At 40.6% G+C, this 18312-nt stretch overlaps 1 pseudogene; it reads left to right on the forward strand.

Annotated features, from left to right (window-relative positions):
• Positions 1–1458: 1458 nt before the first annotated feature.
• Positions 1459–18312, forward strand: part of LOC123814688 — a 119293-nt pseudogene continuing 102439 nt past the window's right edge.

Raw genomic sequence — 18312 nt, forward strand, 5'->3', positions numbered from 1 at the left:
TGAGATCTTTATGTCCCAATCCTTTTTGTGCTGATGAAAAAACCAAGTGAGTCAGTTAGATTTCGCAGCATAACAAGCCACCCCCAGATAGTGGCTTGAAATAACAATCATTTATTTAGCTCATGATACCATGCATCACAAATTTGGCATGGGCATAGCTGGACAGTATTTATTGTCTCCTGTGCTAAATTTGTGCATTTGTGGGCAGCTCCCCCTCAGCTGGGAACTGGCTGGTCTAGGATGCTGTCAGCTGAGAGGGCTCATTTCAGCTCTATGTGGTCCCTCATTCTCTCAAATCCTCCCCTGGGCTTTTTGCACATGATGGCTGGACAGGGTTCGAAGAAAGAGAGCCATAGTGTACAAGGCTCCTGAGGTTTAATCTCAGAACTGGCTCACTGTCACTTCTAGCGTGCATTCTATTGGCCAAAGCAAATCTCAAGGCCAGCCCAGATTAGGGGTCCTGGAAATAGAGTCCTCCTCTTGGTGGGAGCTGCAGCAGAGGCACATGCAAAGAATGTGGATATGAGGAAGCAAGAATAATTGTGACATTTTTGGGGGAAATAATCCTTTTTTAAAAGAGTTTGTTTATTTATTTTTAGAGAGAAGGGTAGGGAGGGAGAAAGAGTGGGAGAGAAATATCAATGTGTGGTTGCCTCTCCCACACCCAAAACCAGGGACCTTGTCTGCAACCGAAGCATGTGCCCTGACCAAGGCATGTGCCCTGACAGTACATAGACCAGCACACAATCCACTGAGTCACACCAGCCAGGGTAATTGTGACCATTTTTATAATTAACCACACTGATGCCCAAAGGGTACAGTGACAGACTGAGGTCACAGAAACAACTTTTAGTATACAACTCTCAGATCAGGGGGTGGCCCTTAGTTTATTTCTTGGATTTTCTGTATAACCTGCATTGCCTCTCATTTTTATCTACAAAAAGATGGAGAGACACAATGATTTCTCTGATTTTCTTCAGCTCTCATTTCATGTAAGCATTGAACTTCATGGTTGCCTTTAGGCAGGGTCCCAAGGAGAGGCAGAAACGTAGGTGAGAGCAGATCTGGAGGAGCATGTGGAATTCCAGAAAGATGCCTCTTTGACAAAGGGCTGTTTAGAAGCCAGAAATTAGGGAATACTCAACAAAGGTATTTATAGTTGAGCTCAGCCTTTTGGAAAGAAGTTTACAAAAGGTCAAGTTTGGAAAGGATGGAGTTTTTTCTTCCAGGTTTTTCTAATTTATGATCCACCTACTTCCTTTTCCTTTCATAAATATGATGTACGTGAGTGGAGTGATCTAAATATCTTCCTAGTTCCAGAGGCTTGACAGTATTTTCACATTGATCTCCCGTTCGATAAATCAAGCCTTGCAGACCTGTGAACTGCAACGTTAATAAAAATCCTCTGGTGGAGAAACGCTGCCACTTCGGCATTTCCAGTTCCTGTGAATCTCCACGATGGCATGCCTGCTGATGGCAATGCCTTGGAGCAGCTACCCCACAACTGTTAGTGCAGGTTTGTGTGCTGTGCCAAATCAATGGCTCACAAGTTTTTACATGTAAAATTAAACAGAAATTAGTAGGGGAGAAATTGTTCAGAGGGAAGAGACCTTGGAGAAGACAGCAATAATCATAATGATGGTGATGAAGATGAAGATCTGGGGAGAGAGGGAAAGAAGGAGAAGGAAGAGAAGGACAGAGTGGGGGGTGAAAGAGAGGAGTGCAAAGGAAAGAGAAGGAAGATGAAGAGGGAGAGAAGAGGGGAGGAGGGCCAGAATTGAGTATAACCCAGATGGAAGGAGCCCTGAATTTGTTCTGTCCTCTGGGACTGTGATGTCCCATGAGTTGCTTTATTTCTTTGTGTATTTGTCTTTTTACCTATAGAAAAAGGCTGGGCTATAGAGGGTGGTTATATTTTTTAACTCTTTTTGGCTAGGAAATTCTATCTTCATGTGAACTTTTATGAAGAAACCTATGCCACAGAGGCACAAGGCTGCTTAGGTTGGGGTCTCTGGAAAGAGATGCTAAGAGGAGCGTCATGAGCCAATGATCTCTTCAGAAAGTACTCTCAGGAAGGTGTTAGGAAAGAAGAACTGCATTGGGGAGAGGCCCAGCAAAGGTGCAAAGGTGCATTTTCAGACAAATTCCCAGCTTCAGCCTGATCCTGTGAATGTTCTTGAACTTTAACAATGTCCTAGAGCTTGTCTCCATTGAAGTAAAGGAGCTGGGTTTTTATATTCTTGGCTACAGGCCAAGGAGGACATAATGCTCATCACCTTCCATCTCTCCTTGCTGGTAAGGAAGCTTCAGGTGCCCCAGGGCAACCTCCTGGAAAGGGTCATAGGGGCCACTCCTTAGCAGCAATGCACTGCTCACCTGGGGGACTAGCACAGGCAACCAACAGGAGAGGGCCTTGGAATTTGGCCAGGGCATCAACGATGTCTCTATATAATCTGTATGAGTCTCCCCAAAAGCTAGGGTCTATATAGGCAGCTATGGTCCTCAGAAAATGAGACCATTCTAGGCCCCTGAGTCCCTAGGCAACCCACTAGCTGGCCACATGATGGAATCACATGATGAAACCCATCCTAAAGCAGCTGAACCATGGGGTAGGCCCACGGAATAGTTAGCTAAGTAAATGGTTGTTTTAAACCACTGAGTGTTGGCATAGTTTGTATACAGCAAAAGCTATCTAATATAGGGGGAAGGAAATGATCTGCATCCTTAGTCTAATTGCTATCCCAACAAACACCTGTAGGTTGAATATGAACATGGGGTGACTATTGGAATCAGAATTGGTTTTTATTCAACTTTCATTTTACTCTTCCTTGTAGTGGCACCAAACTTCACGAGATGCCAGAGAGATCTATCTGGAAGAAAGTGGCAAGAATAGTGTCTCTCTAGTTATTACTGAATTAATAGTAGACAACTGACTCTTTCTTTCAAGTCGTCCTTGGCATTTCGTGCTACTACTGGCTTTTAATCTATTATCATCATCCTCGAGGTCACTACTATAATGGAATTTGTTCTTGAAAGATAACTCAGATTCTTTAAAAAGAGGGCATAAAATAATACAAAGAATTAAAGAAAATAAAATTACATGGCTAAGCCAAAAATTAAAGGGAGTAAAAGAAGAAATTCATTGAACTGTGCTTTGAATGATTGGCTTGGTGACCAGCTTCCTTATGCAGTTAGGATTCCAGTAGCAAGGTTAGTTAGGTCAATAGTGTATATATATATATATATATAATCTTGGATATCTCCAATGACTTTAATTGAAGTTACTTTTAAGCTCCAGAAAAGTTCAAATACAAAAGTTTAGTTCAACATGATCTTTGTGGAGATTTTATAGATTGTGTGTACATTAAAGATGTACCCTAATTTGGCTGAAGTGAGGTGCCTAACACTCTTCTTGATTTCACTGCTCCCCAGAATCACCACATTTGCATTTAAAAAATTAACATAAAAAGTGTGCTGAGCCTCTAGGCAGATAGAAGCTTTTGATTACTTAGTTGAGAACAGTGACAACTTTGGCAACATGCTTAGGAACAGATTTACTGCTGACAATGCTCTGTAAATATGGGTACACAGTGTCACTTTCCTGGGAGTTGGATGGGTGGAGCTACCAGGCTCAGAAGTCTGGTATCTTGGCTTCAGAAGAGGAGCAGCGGAGTGTCTGTACAAGGCCCCTTTGGGCTCCACATGTGACAGTCCTATTTGCAGAGCTCCCAGAATGCTTTCTCAAGTCTTGTCAGCACCCTTCTTTTTCCTCTCCCTGACCCCAAGGACTGGAGATTTTCTGTCCTGTCAGCCCCAGACCCTGTACTTGACTCCTTGCAGGTACCAGATGCATATCTGGTTCTTGTTGCTTCTGGACCACTCATATCCTGCTGCGTAAAAGAATGACCTGAAGTGCTTGTTAAATGCAGAAACTAGGGTCATACTCCCAAGATGTTTAGATTCAGGACATCTACAGTGGGGCCCAAGGTCTTGCATTTCTAACCAGCTCCCAGGCGATGTTGATGCCATGGTGCATCAACCTTACTTGGAGTAGCTCTGCTTTAAGGAAGTGATACATTGATCTAAGCACAGGGTTTCAGGCTGGCCTCTTACACATCAGTTCTGGCCCACAGGTCAGTTTTATTTATCCTAGTAATGTTTTAAAGGGAAAATTATCCAAACATATCTAAGTGTGTTGTGTTCTTTTGTAAAATAAAATCATCTGTCATTGTCAATAGCACCAATCGCCTTGACATTAGTACCGGAATCCCCATTTAAAGGGGAAATATACTCTTCCATTTGCCACAGTTTCTACCACCCCCTCTCATACTACACCAAACCCACTTCTATTCTTTTTTTAATACCTTGGTTTTTGTTTGCCTTTTAGTTTGTGCACTCTAATTTAAGTTTGCATGGTATTAACCTTTATAGGCAAAACATGCACATTTTTATAAGGGCTTTCAGGTGATAATGCCTTAATTCAGAGGTGTGATACTGATGGTAGAAATCTCAGGCTACAGTGGTCATCTTCTGGAGAGAATTGTGGGCCTTCTCCAAGAACTTCACTGAATGGTCACCTACTATGTCTCCATATGGAGGTTAGCCTGGTTTTCCAAAAGTTGACATGGAACAATGTAGAGATAGATGAGAAAAGGCTATGTATGCCCTCTTGGGAAGGAAGGGCCTTTATAAAACCAGGGTGATTTATACAATGAATCTGGGTTAATAGAGACAAGTTCAGAGATGCAAAACATTGCTAGGTTTCTGCTTATGGAAAGCTCCATTTCCTCCTTCCGTTTCTCTTTTCTCAGTTCTTTGAAAGGTGCCATCTATAGATGACCACAGTTTCTAAAGTATCACCTAGGTTCAAATTCTGACCTGGAAATTTACTTTCTGTATGACCTCGGTTAAATTACTGAGCATTGGAGTACTTTGACTTCCCCATGCACAAATCACACCATCCTCTTGGGGTTATATGTGATGATTGAGATAAGGCATATAAAGATCATAGAACAGCATGATGCCTAGTGAATACTTGATAAATGTGCTTGTTGTCTGCTTCCCATTTTAGAAAGCACATTGGCAGAGGGATTAAGCCAAATGAAGTTCAAATTCCTATCCTACCAGGATTTGACCATGTGACTTTGAAGAATGTTGCACTTTATTTTATTCATTTCTTTAACAGATATTTTGTTTGTTTATTTGTTATTTTTAGAGAGAGGGGAAGGGAGGGAGAAAGGGAAGGAGAAAGAGAGGGAGAGATGCATCAATGTGTGGGTGCCTCTTACACACTCCTGACTGGGGTCTTAGCCTACAACCCAGGCATGTGCCTTGAATGGGAATCAAATCAGTGACCATTTGGTTCACAGGCCAGTACTCAATCCACTGAGCCACACCAGCCAGGGCAATAGATATTTTTTGAACCTGTATTTCTTTTTTTTTTTAATATTTTATTTATTTATTTTTAGGGAGGGAAGGGAGGGAGTGGGAGAGAGAAAGAGGGAGAGAGAGAGATCAATGTGCGGTTGCTGGGGATTATGGCCTGCAACCCAGGAATGTACCCTGGCTGGGAATCGAACCTGGGACACTTTGGTTCCCAGCCTGAGCTCAATGAACCTGTATTTCCATGTTGGTAAAATGAAGATGATAGTGTCTACCTCATAGAGTACTTGTAAAGATTAAATGAGGTAATCCATATAAAATAGTGCCTGGTGTGTGAAACGTACTTAATAATGTTAGGTTGGTTGACATGAAATTGCTATTTTTATAAGTCAAAAATGGCTGAACCAAAAGTTTTCTTCAGTTCAAACTATACAAGTAATACTATAATTGATTTTAATGTGGTTTTTGCTATTTTAGTCCTATCAACTCCATAGGGGATATATCAGCTATTGCTGTAAAAAAAAAAACAAAACCTTCTCAAAACTTGGAAGGATAAAATGATGTGCCTATTATTCTTTAATGAGCCTGTGGATCAGCTGGGTGGTTCTTCTGTTCTAGACCAGACTTGGATAATCCTGACTGGGCTTGCTCAGGAGTCTGTAATCATCTGATAGAAGGAATAGGGTCATGGCCTTACTTGTGTGCGGCAGCAGGAATGGCTGGGTCTTGTGTCTCATCTAGCCAGTTAGCCTGGGCTTATTCATGACGTGATGGCTCAGTTCCAATAAGAGTGTAATACCTCTTGAGCGTAGGCTTCATAATGGCATTGTTCCACTTCTGCTGAAGGCTTTTAGCCAGAACAAGTCACGTGGCCAAACCCAGATTCAAAAATTGAGGAAATAGACTCCACCCTTTAATGGGAAGGGCTGAAAAGCCACATTCCCAAGTGCAGGCATACAGGGAGGTGAGAAGAATTCAAGCTGTTTTTTTTTTTTTTTAAGAAAATCAATCTAAGGCAGGAAATATAAGTAATATTTGTGTTCCCTTGCCTCAACATTTATGCTATTTCTTTAACTTAAAGAATGGTTTCTGAGAAGCACAAAAATTCTCCAGCTTTTGATCGTTAGGTATTTTTATTTTTCCCTCCTTTGGCTTTCCTGCAGGTTTAGGAGGTTGTGGCTGGGATATGTGTGGTTGGCCTTCTGTAGCATCTTGGCGACTCCATTTGCCTACATTAACATACAAGAAGCAGAATCACTTCTACAAGAAGGCAAAATAACTACATAACAACTTGGTTTAACTCAGGAACTGCCTGCTGATGAAAAACAGCTGCTCTTGATATTCTTTCTATCCAGCACCTCTGATCACCAGCAAAGACTGTAAAGAAGATACTGCTAAATGCACTGTAGTCACATCATCAGGAAGGGAAAAAAAGTCTGGTTTCTCCAATTTTTAAGACCTCAGTTAGATTGGACTTTATGAAGACTTTACAGAGGCTTTAGGGATTGAAATAATAAATGCTAAAATTGTCATGTGATTCTGTACATGCATTAAACTGCTTTCTTTTGTCAACATTCTGATGAAGATACTAATACTATTCCTATGCTATACTATAGGTTTAAGAAAATGGAGGCAGTGAGAAGTTAGAAACTTACCCAAAGTAACACAGCTAAGAAGTATGAATAAGAGTCAGGATTTGAGTGAAGGAACCCTAGATCAGGAGGTATACACTTAACCATTATCAAATTTGCAATAAACTAAGTAATTGTCCTCTTTCTACCTAAATGATAGTAAGTCCTTTCCAATTCTATTGAAGATTCAGAAACCATGACTAAAACCAGTGAATAAATCAACAGAGGCAGATTGCAGCTCAGTATAAAAACCAAAACATCTTTCAACTTTTAAGACTTGCCCGACAATTGAATGTGTTATGAGGGCTCCCAAATATAAACCTAACATTACTGACACAAGAACTTAGATCTCAGAGACTGGGTTCAAATCCTGGCTCTTCAGTTTCCTACTGTATGAAATTGTGTAGGCACCTAAGTTATCTTTAGCCTCCATTTCATCATCTTAAAAAGCAAACAAAGAAAACAAATCAAAACAACAACAAAAAAGAAACAACTATAAGTAACTCCATAAATTGCTGAGAGAATAAAGTAGCATATTTAAAGTTCATGATCCATTGCAGATCACCACCAAGGATACATTTCCTTTCTTCCACCATCATAGAAGTTGCCCAACAGAGTTTGTAAGATATTTACAGGAACAAGACGGGTGGGGCTAGGGATTTCGTGTCAGAAAAGGGGTTAGTTTAGCTACTTGGTATTAAAAGCATCACCTGAGAGCTTGTTGGATATGCAAATTCATGGGCTCTGCCCTTGACCTACAGAACCCAGTCATATTGTGGTAGAACCCAGTCATCTGGGGTGGAACCCAGCAATCTTGCTTTCAGGTCATCCTCATATGCTATAAACCTTGCAGTACACTGGCCTAGGTGACCTCCAGGGATGCTCCCAGCTTTAATTCTATGACTCCTGTTAACCCTCCCTTACCACAACACATCTAGTAATTGCTACCATTTGTTGAGTACTTCTGCTCAGTAAATAATGAGTAAATACCTTGTAAATACTTTGCAAGTAAGAGCTTTGCATGCATTCATTTAATTGTATACCAGTGGAGCTGGTACTATTACCATCCACACTCTACAGATGAGGAAACAGAAATGGAAGAAAGCAGACTAGGATTTTAACCTGAGTCAGTTTGGAGCTTTAGCTACTAAGCAATCTGCTAAATTAATCATAACTCCTATAAATCCAAGAAGGACCCATAGGGGAGCTATTTGTCTTCAAATCTATTCATTGGATAATGGAATGAGATAAAGAAATTAATCTAATGATCCCAGGCAAGTCATAGAGAGTCTATATAGAAGGTCACTGGCTGATAACCTGAGTCTTCTCAAGACTCGAAGATGCTGGGAGGTCACTGGGCCATGGAGAAAAAAACCTGGCAGTTCCTCCAGGAGAATGCTCAGGGAGGAGTGACCTGGTGGGTGGAAATACTGCCTTAAGTGCCCTGCAATTGAGAAATGCAGCTGTAGGTAATTATTTCTTCCTAGCTATAAATAAAATAACCCTAAGAAGAACAAGGGAGAAACGCAGCTGGGGGAGCCTTACTCCCGTTCGTCCTCTCCCTTCCCCGCCTCCCCACATCAGCTGCTCTGGATGACAAAGCAAAGAGTTTGTTTTAATACTTCCCTCCACCTGCTGCCTTTTCTGCTGGTGTTGTTGCTACAGGGAACGGGTCTTCAAGCAGAATTTATGGTCAGCTGAGACTGCAGAAGAGGTGACTATGCCTGTCTTCTTGCTCTGTGATCTTCATGTATTGGATTGGCCAAAAAGTCCCTATAGTTTTTTCTGTAAAATAAGAGATAGATGTTTCATTTTCACCAATAACTTTATTGATTTGGATATTTTGAGTAGGATGGCCATCTCCCATGTGATATAATGTTGATTGTTCTCAATTAATGTCTCAATTTGATTGTTATCAAATTCAACTTGTCTACCTGACTGTGGAGCATCATCCAGCAAGAAATCTCCAGTACCATGAAACTTCACAAACCATTTTGACATGTGCCATCAGTCACAGCACCTTCTTCATACACTGCACAAATCTTTTTCTTTTTTGCATTTCAGTTGTGTTTTTACCTTTCTGACATAATAAAGCATAATATGCCAAAAATGTTGTTTATTTACTTACATCTTTGATATTATAATGGCTATATAAAAATTCACCAATTTTGATGGTTTTTTTAATGCACACCAATATAACAGCTGTCACAATACAATCTAACAAAATGTTTTGAATGAAGTTAAAGAAAACTAAGCACTACTAGAGCCATCTTACGGGAAAAATACCAAACGATTTTTTTGGTCAACCCAATAGAAGAAACCAGAAGCACAGATCCAGACAGGTGATTGAGTGCAGGGGGAGAGACCTTGTATCCCATCCCAGTGGGGTCCTTTCCTCCCCTTTGAATCTGCTTTAGCCACACAGATGTTTGTGTCTGACTCTGGCTTCATGCATAGGTTTTGCTTAGTACAAATGGGGCCTTAAAATACAGCCATAGCTAGTTCGATTGCACTTTACTTTATTGTACTTCACAGATGTGGTGGTTTTTACAAATTGAATAGAAGACCCTCTACCAGCAAAAATAATTACAACTTGCTTTATTGTGATACTTCTTTATTACCGTGCTCTGGAACTCAATCTGCCATATGTCTATACAGGTATGCTTATATAGACAATGGTCAAGATTTTAGATGATTTGAGAAGGATGACCCTTGGGCCAAACTCAAACCATCTCCAACACCTGAATTCCACAAGAACACCATCAGTCCATGTCAAAGCGTTCTTAGTCTTACAACTACTCCTGAAAATGGAACATACAAAGCCTCTCCTCTTATTTAAACCTTCATGGTCAAAAGCCACTTTCAACAAAAGTGATTTTGATGGATTTGAGGAAGAACACAAAAACTGTAACTTTTGCTGTTCAATGTGTGGTTCTGGGTCAGCAGCATTGAACCTCCTGGGCACCCGCTTTAAATGCAGAGTCTCGGGCAGTGTCTCAGATCTACTATATCAGAATGTGCATTTTAAAACACCCCCAGATGATTTCTGTGCATATTAAATTTTGAGAAGCACTGATCTAAACCTCCAAGACTGAAATGGGGCCACATAGCAGCCATGTAGGAGAAGGGAAGTAAGCCAAAGGGAGAGATAATTCAGCCTGGTGAACACACATGATCTGGAAATGCAGGCAAAGTCCTTAAAATGTTTGTAGAACAGAAAGCAGATGAAAGATGAAAGCCTAATTTCTAACTATTGGTCAACTTTTAGGTCAAGAGCAACATCTCGTGGTGGTCTTATGGGGTCAGAACCCTGGACCTCCAGTGGACAATGATAAAGGTAAGAATCCTATTGCCTAGGCAATCTTCTACAGCAAAATGCTGATTAACAGAAAACTCCAAATTGTGGTGCTCTGACAAACTGTGAATCAATGTGGTATCCACTGAGAACACAATTTGGTTTGCAGCCCCTGTTGAATGTTATTCACGAGGAACTCACCTTAGAGCCAATCTTTGAGCTTCCTGGAGCCTTGCCTTGATGGCTGAAGGTCCAGGAGTCTCCAGGTTCTTAAGTTGGAAGGTGGAGAAGGATCACTGTTTTGGGCACCATAGCTGAGGAGGTATATATAGAGCAGGGCTGGAAAAGCCTGTACTGAGACCTATGGACCCTCTGTGGAGTTTCTTCTGATTAATTCAGTCAAGCCTGCTACAAACCCTTGAGAAGGAACCAGTTTAAATCGACCATGTTGCCTCTCACTGAGCAGAGTTGAAGATAAAGGTTTGAATTAAGTTACATTCTTGTTCCCAAAACATTACCGTAAATCAATATTTTAGTAATTTCTATGAAATATCATAGACGTACACTCTGAGAATCTTGGTCATGTCCAGTGGCCTTTCAGCAGATATACCATAGGTTCTCTGGTATCAGCTACATAGTAAGCTACTTCGTAGGTATGATCTGAAATGGGCAGGAATAGGTGCTCTAGTCAACAGGAGGCCACAGTGTGTCACACTGGAAGTGACTTTGTAATTCAACTCACGCTCGGGATGATTTGGGATTCCAGGTTAGAGTTTATCACTTTGCATGAAATGGAACATATCTAAAGGATGTTTAACATAAATAGAAATGTGGAATCCTAATGAGATATATACACAGACTGCTATGGTACCCATGGAATTGTATTGCTGATGTCCATCATACTATCTATAGAGGATAATAAATCTCTTTACCACCTTTGATACAGTTCTTCTGTATTTTATTTTGTGTCAAACTGTTGAAAATTATTCTCTCATGCCCACACAGTGACTGAGAACTGGAGACCCTGGAGAGGGCAGCAGTTTATAAAAATGAAAATAAATAAGCTTTAAATTAAATAAAATAGATATGAGCTATTTACTGAAATGAAATGAGAAAATTCAAATGAGGTAATTATTTGGCAGGCAATCTCATCAGGTCTAGATTTTCAGGGAAAGGCCATTTCTCTTGTTTACAGGCAAGGATCTTATTGCACAAGGTTTAACATATGTACCTCTTCTCAGCCAGGAGGGCTCACCCACAATAAATCCAAAGGTTGTACCTGAATCATGAACATTTCAAAGCCCATAGAAGGGTCTCTGTCCAAAAGCTTGGGCATCTTTTCTTTAGTGGCTGCCCTTCACATTACCGAGGAATTAGCTCATCCCATGTTCCCATTCCTCACTCACTATTTATTCAAGCACTGTTCTAGAGATAATGCAGATCCTGCTCTCTCTGGGTTTATATTCTAGGAGGAGACAACCAAAATATGTTCAATAAGTGCACACCTAAAGACGAAAATAAAAGAGGTTACTGTGATAAAGTATAACTAGGGTAAGCAGGCTACCTATTGTCCATAATAGTCAAGGAGGATAAGGTCTAGATAGAGAGAACAGCAACAGCAAAGACCCTGAGGCAAGAATAAGTTTGGCATGTGTATTTTCTTTTCAACAACTTTTATAGCTTTTGGCATAGAACCAGGAACTGATCTAAGCACTTTGGAAATAATACATCATTTAATTATCATAGAAACCCCATGAGGTAAATACTAGTATTATTTGTAAGGTGCTACATTTTACAGATGAGAATGTTAAGGCACAGACAGCTGAATTAGCTTGTGGAAAGTGACAAAGCTGGTAAATTGTGGACCCAGGATTCAAATTCAAATCTGACCCCAGGGTCTGTGTTTATCACCCTTTTGCTGGTGGTTCCCAAACTGCTGCACATTGGGAAATTTTGGGGATCTATTTTTTTAATTACAGTTGACAACAATATTAAATTAATTTTGGGTGTACAACATAATGATTAGACATTTATATACCTAATGAAATGATTATTGTGATAAGTCTAGTACCCACTTAACAACATACATAGTTATTATAATATTTTTTACTATATTCCCTGTGCTGTACTTTACATCCCCATAACTGTTTTTATAACTGGCAGTTTTGTACTTCTTAATCTCCTCCACCTTTTTCACACATCTACATATAAGTAAAATCATATAATATTGGCTTTTTCTCTGTGTGACTTATTTCACTTAGCATAATACCCTCTATGTCTTTCCATGCTGTGGACCTTTATAAACTACTGATAACTGTCTTCCTCCCTCAACCATTTGGCTGTAATTGGGGTGGCCTGAGAGTTAGGCATTAGGATATTTGAAAGCTCCCAGATTATTGGAATGTATAGCAGATTTAGAGACTAAGGGCACTGTGCTGTGCCATTTAGCATTTGAGCATTTGAGAGTCTGAAAGAACACTGGCGTGTCTAGGCTTAATAAACAAGTGAATGAGTTGCTTTCCCTCCCCTCCTGCTCCTGTTGGTTGACTTTTGCCTTTTTATGCATTTTCCAAATTCTAAGGCATCCACATAAAAAAACAACAACACATGGTTTATTTTGAATCAAGGGGACCCTGGTTACCCCAGTAATATTATTCACATCAACAGTGCATGCTTGACTCTTTATGCCAGCTGCATAGCTACCTTTCTGCCTGACATTGGGAGAGTACCCCACAAAGGCTATCAGAGACCTCTGGTGGGAGAAGGGGCAGGCACAGCTAGTCCCTGAATCCAGTGTTATGAGCCTATCATCTTTGAGTGAGTCCATTTACTATTTTCTGTAGAAGTTGGTGCTCAAAGTTGACCCTGGTTCTTCCTCATCCCACCAATGGGCTGGTTTGTGCTCATGCTACAAATCGCTGTTCCATTCACCAGAAAGTTGGGTGAAACCAGCTAGTACTTGACTTCTGACTGTGGGGGAAACTCTACACCACAGATGGCAAACACAAGGCCCACAGGCCAAATCAGGCCCTCCACCTTGTTTTATCCATCCAGCACCCTGTTTCTACCCCATGGCAGCACTGATCTCCTTTCCCCTAGTTAAGGAGTAGTTACATTTATACAGTCCAAAAATTACATTCAGCCCTTTGAAGGCAACTGCAAGGCTAATGTGGCCCCTGCTGAAAATGAGTTTGACACCTCTGTTCTACACTGTGTCTGTGCTGGGAGATCACTGTCAACAAGGAAACCTAGAAAGATACCAGGGAATTTATTCTGTCTATAGGCACCATGGAACTGAGTAAGGAAAAGAATTATGCAATTGACTCTAATATTTGGATACAGATGCATCCCTAACATCTCTCTAAGGTGTGAACTAGGATATTTTTCTGGTGTCAAGATTCTGCTTGGTAGAACTCAGATCATGATACTGTGGGCCTTTGGCTTCAGTTTTGACTAGGGTGTGGGTAAGTTGGTTGGAGCATCTGCAACAGGCTTCCCAGAGTGTCCCATTTCTGAAAAAGGAACATGACTGCTCTGGAGGCTGAGGAAATGATGATTAAAATAGAGCACAGGGAAGTTGAGGGAACTTCTTGACACCAGCTTTGGTGAGTTGTTGAACTGGAATTGGAACTGGAGTTGAAAATGAGGGTGTCTCTGCCAGGCATGCCTGATTAAACTCCACACCCCTATTCATGTGGAAGGAAGCCTTCCAAGGACTCTTAAATGGGCAGTGAAGCGACAAAAAATGGTGATTAAGACAGAGATGCCAAGAGCAGGCTCTATATTACTTACAATTCTACAGCATAACATTTTATGTGATTATAATATTTCACAAGGGCACAAAGGCTGCACTGTAAAATGCCCCATCAAAGTCCCAACTGGTAAACCAGGGATTATGAAACAAAGCTGCAGGTTAGGAAGCCAGTGCCATCCACATTCTTCATTCATGTTGTGTACAATTAGCATTCACAAGTAATGGTTCACAGCTGACTCCGAGTATAAGGATTTATGGGGCTTTCCATGGGGCAGCAAGTCAGACACACATCAAAGACACTTGATTAGAGCCTGTCCCTCCAAGAGTCCTCAAATTATGACATATGTGGAACCAGAATGGGGTTTATTTGCTCCTAACTTCAAATACTTTGGAAACTTCATGAAAAGTAACGTGTTATGGTCAAGTTTAAAAATGTTGGTGCTATGTGATAAGTATTGATATTAACTAAGTTAATTAAATGACAGATACGTGTAAGTCCCAGCCTGTGGGCTGTGGAGATAGGATTGTGGTAAAGGGGCCATGGGAGGATTCACACTCTTGGCAGAATCGGAGGAGCCAGGCATCCATTACAGGGAGTATGGATTTGTGCATGCATGTGTATTTGTGTGCTGTTTAACCACAGGGATACATTCTGAGAAATGCATTGTAAGGTGATTTTGTCCCCATGCAAACATCATGGAATATGCTTACATAAACCGAGATGATATAGCTTGCTACACACCTAGGCTATGTGATATGTCATTCTTGTATATGAGGTTCATTACTGACCAAAATGTTATGTGGCACATGTATCTGTATATATACACATGTTTTTAATTGAGTGTAGATGCTAGTCAATTGAATAAAAATGTTTCCTTATTTCACATTAGCTTTTTGTTATTTTCTATTTTCTTAATCAACAAACACTAGAATGTTACAAATAACTGCCCTGGGCCTTTTCTTTGAAGTAAAAGGAATTATTTCTTGGGTTAATAATGTGGAAGTAAGCAACTAAACAAAGCACAGACAATGTGGGATAATGCATACCTGCCCTCTCTTTCTCCTGGTTGGAAAAATCCTAGGCGGAAGAATTCTAGATGTGCCAGGACATCCTGGTCTGAATCAAGCCATTGGCCAGAGTAAGAGAACTCAGAGGGCTGAACTTGCTGGCCTGGTCCACACTGGAGAGAGGAAAGCTCTTATCTTAAGACTTTGGAAGGACAAATCCAGAAAGGGGAAATGTTGGTGATGAAGTTTCTGAAGTGCAATGTCTGGTAGGATGGAGAGTTAGAAGAATTTAAAAGGAGGGAGAAGAGAGAAGACATTGGGGAAGCTACTGCAGATGTGAAATATTGAAAAGAACAAAAAAAGAAGAAGAAAAGGATGAATTAGCAAACAGGATTTAAAGTTGTCTTTGAAGTTAAAATAGACTGATGAAAGTCTCTTAAAGAGATTTCTGGAAAGATTAAGCTTGCACTGTAGATGTGATTTACCTAATGGATTATTATTTTCTTGAATATAACATCACAGAGGAATGAACTTTAGGACAGAAGGCATGGTAGGCCTTACTTCATGTAGGTTACAGTGGTTCTGCAACCTCTCTGCCTTTCTCGTCTTGCCAAACTAACAAACCCTGTGAGGCTGGAAAGGACAACTATTGCAGCTAGAGAAGCTTTCTCTGAACCTAAGAGCCCAGAAAGTCTGACACAGCAACTAGATTTGGACCTAGTCATTCTTAATCAATGAATATTAAAAACTTTGGTGTTAATTGGTACAATTTTCTAGCAATGGCCAAATCATAGTTCTAGGAATAGATCAGCAGAAGAGGTCATGAGAGGGAAGAAGTTAGGGTACTATATTTGCTGTCAGTTTTGAGGAAAGGGGAAGTGTTGACCAGAATTTTGGAGGGAACAGCTTGCCTTTGCAGATGGCCAGAGCTATTATCAAGGGGAGCCAAGGGGCAATCATGGCATGAGGCAATCCAATATTAATTTGGAGTTATGAAAGCCCAGGATATGCCTGCCGACCATAAGCTCCATGCCATAATCATCTTCTTGCCAAAGGTGAATGTGGCCATGAAACACCAAATGCACACAGGCACCCATGGTCAAGAGGAAGGTAAAGGGCCCTGAGGGAATGCTCTGTCTCACCATAGAGAAGGCTGAGTTTACACAAAACTGAAGGAACTCATGGGAAGTGGAAACCCCAAGGACTCTAGAGCCTTCTTTAGTTTCTTTTCCATTATTTGTTCTCAAAGCATCCTTTAATTTTCATTCCTAGTACTCCTTACAATTAAAACTGATTTTTGAGTAATTATTTGAGAAATGCCTTTCTCTTTACACTATAGGTTCCATGTGAATAGGTATAATCTTGTTTATTGCTATATCCTTAGTGCCCAGCATGGTATCTAGCTCATGGTAGGTGTTCAATGGTGATTGGTTCATAGAATGAGTACAATTAGTGTGATCAAAGGTATAGCAGAAATGAACACCCATATCTAGGAGATGGATGATGGAGAAATGTGATCCAAAGGAGAGAGGTAAGAAGAAACTATGCATAATTAGAGTTCTAAGAAAAGCAGTAAGTTTCTCCTTTGAGAGTGAGACTGGGTCTTCTAGAACTTTGCTAGGTAAATGGTGGCCCCTGCACTAGAAGCATCAACATTATTTGGGAGATTGATGGAAGTGGAAGATCTTGGTCCCAACTGCTGAAACAGAATCTGTATTTAAACAGATGCCCAGGTGATTTGTGTGCACATTAAAGTCTGAAAAGTACTGCTCTAGAGAATGAGTAAATATCTTGTTTTCTAAAGCAATGATGTGACTGCTGCAGGCACTAGAGCAATAGTGGATAAGGAGGATGGAAGAAAGGTCAGGCATGTGTCCACTGAAACCATTACACAATGGTGTGATGTCCCATTTTTAGGTAGGTCTTGCTATTAGCACAAGGAAGAAGGTGAAACAACTTAATGTAGACTTATCATAGCCAGTGCTGAAGTTGGTCTGTGTCCCTCATGTGACTGAGAGATAGCAGAGCATGCCAAGTTCTAGGGCTATAAACATTGTTGACTCACATGGGGAAAATTACACCACCCAAACACAGAAATGGAAAGGCTGAAGTGTAGGGACTGTTTGTGAACAATTTATTCATACCAATTGACTGAATTTAAGGAAAAGAGAAGAGGAATTGAGCAGGAACCAATGAGCCCTGGGAAGAAAGCTGGATAATATACCAATGGCTGGTCAGTGATATTCAAACTGTGTATTGTGCAATTTGAGGTTATTTGAGGGGTCCCTCAGTGGGTAATGTGACGTTTCAGAAGGTGAGTAGGAGACAGGATAGGAGGCCATATTTAGCCAGAGAGTTGTTTTATATATCTGGGTTCTACCAAGTACCAGAGTGGTATAATCAGGATATGGATTGACAAAGTATGCTCTTTCAGATAGTTTGCTAAAAGAGGGTTTGGCCAGTGAGAACAGTTTTAACCTAAATAAGTTTAAAAGATCATGGGGTATTTTCATACCCTTCTTGGAGGAAAAGAGAGAAAACACAGAGACTGAGGACATTTATTTTTTTTAGGCACCTATTATTTAACCCAAATATCGAGCACATACAACATGATTGCTGCTTGATCCCAGATCTTTTCCCAGCTGAGCCTAGAGTTCATTGTCGTAGCACATAAATCTAGGCAGTAATTAATAATTGATTAGAAATTGATACTGGAGATGAAATTAATTTACAAATTTGGGTTCCAGGTAATAAGAACACATGTCAATTTCCCCAATTATCTGTATTTTAGTAATATAACAGAGATTTTATATGGAAAGAAGAAGTGAACATTTGTCAATTTTTCTAGATTCTCACCACTGTTTGAACACCCTTCCAGTCACTATAATGTTTCCCGTCTAATGAATAACACCTCACCAGGTATGCAGTCCACAACTCATTGTTCCCATCCTCCCTTGCAGATAGACTCCACAAATCATATGCATCCGTGAAAGACTTGTGATTGGAGAAGAGCAGCAAGATGAAACTGGCAATTCAGTCTCCTTTTTGGGGTGAAGAGAGTAGTGAATCTGTCCAGCTTTCTAGAATATTAATGGTGGATATTCAGGCATCCAGCTACCAACTTCAGTGGTTCAAGCTGAGGTATCTTACTCCAGCTTTGGCAAAAATTGGGTCCTGGCTGGAGCACAGGTACTCTGTCCTTCAGATCTTGTTGTCTTTGTAGCCTCTAGACCTGATGACCT

The sequence above is a fragment of the Phyllostomus hastatus genome, unplaced genomic scaffold (assembly GCF_019186645.2).
Source record: "Phyllostomus hastatus isolate PE091 unplaced genomic scaffold, TTU_PhHast_1.1 phas_contig_17, whole genome shotgun sequence".
Classification (NCBI taxonomy): Eukaryota; Metazoa; Chordata; class Mammalia; order Chiroptera; family Phyllostomidae; genus Phyllostomus; species Phyllostomus hastatus.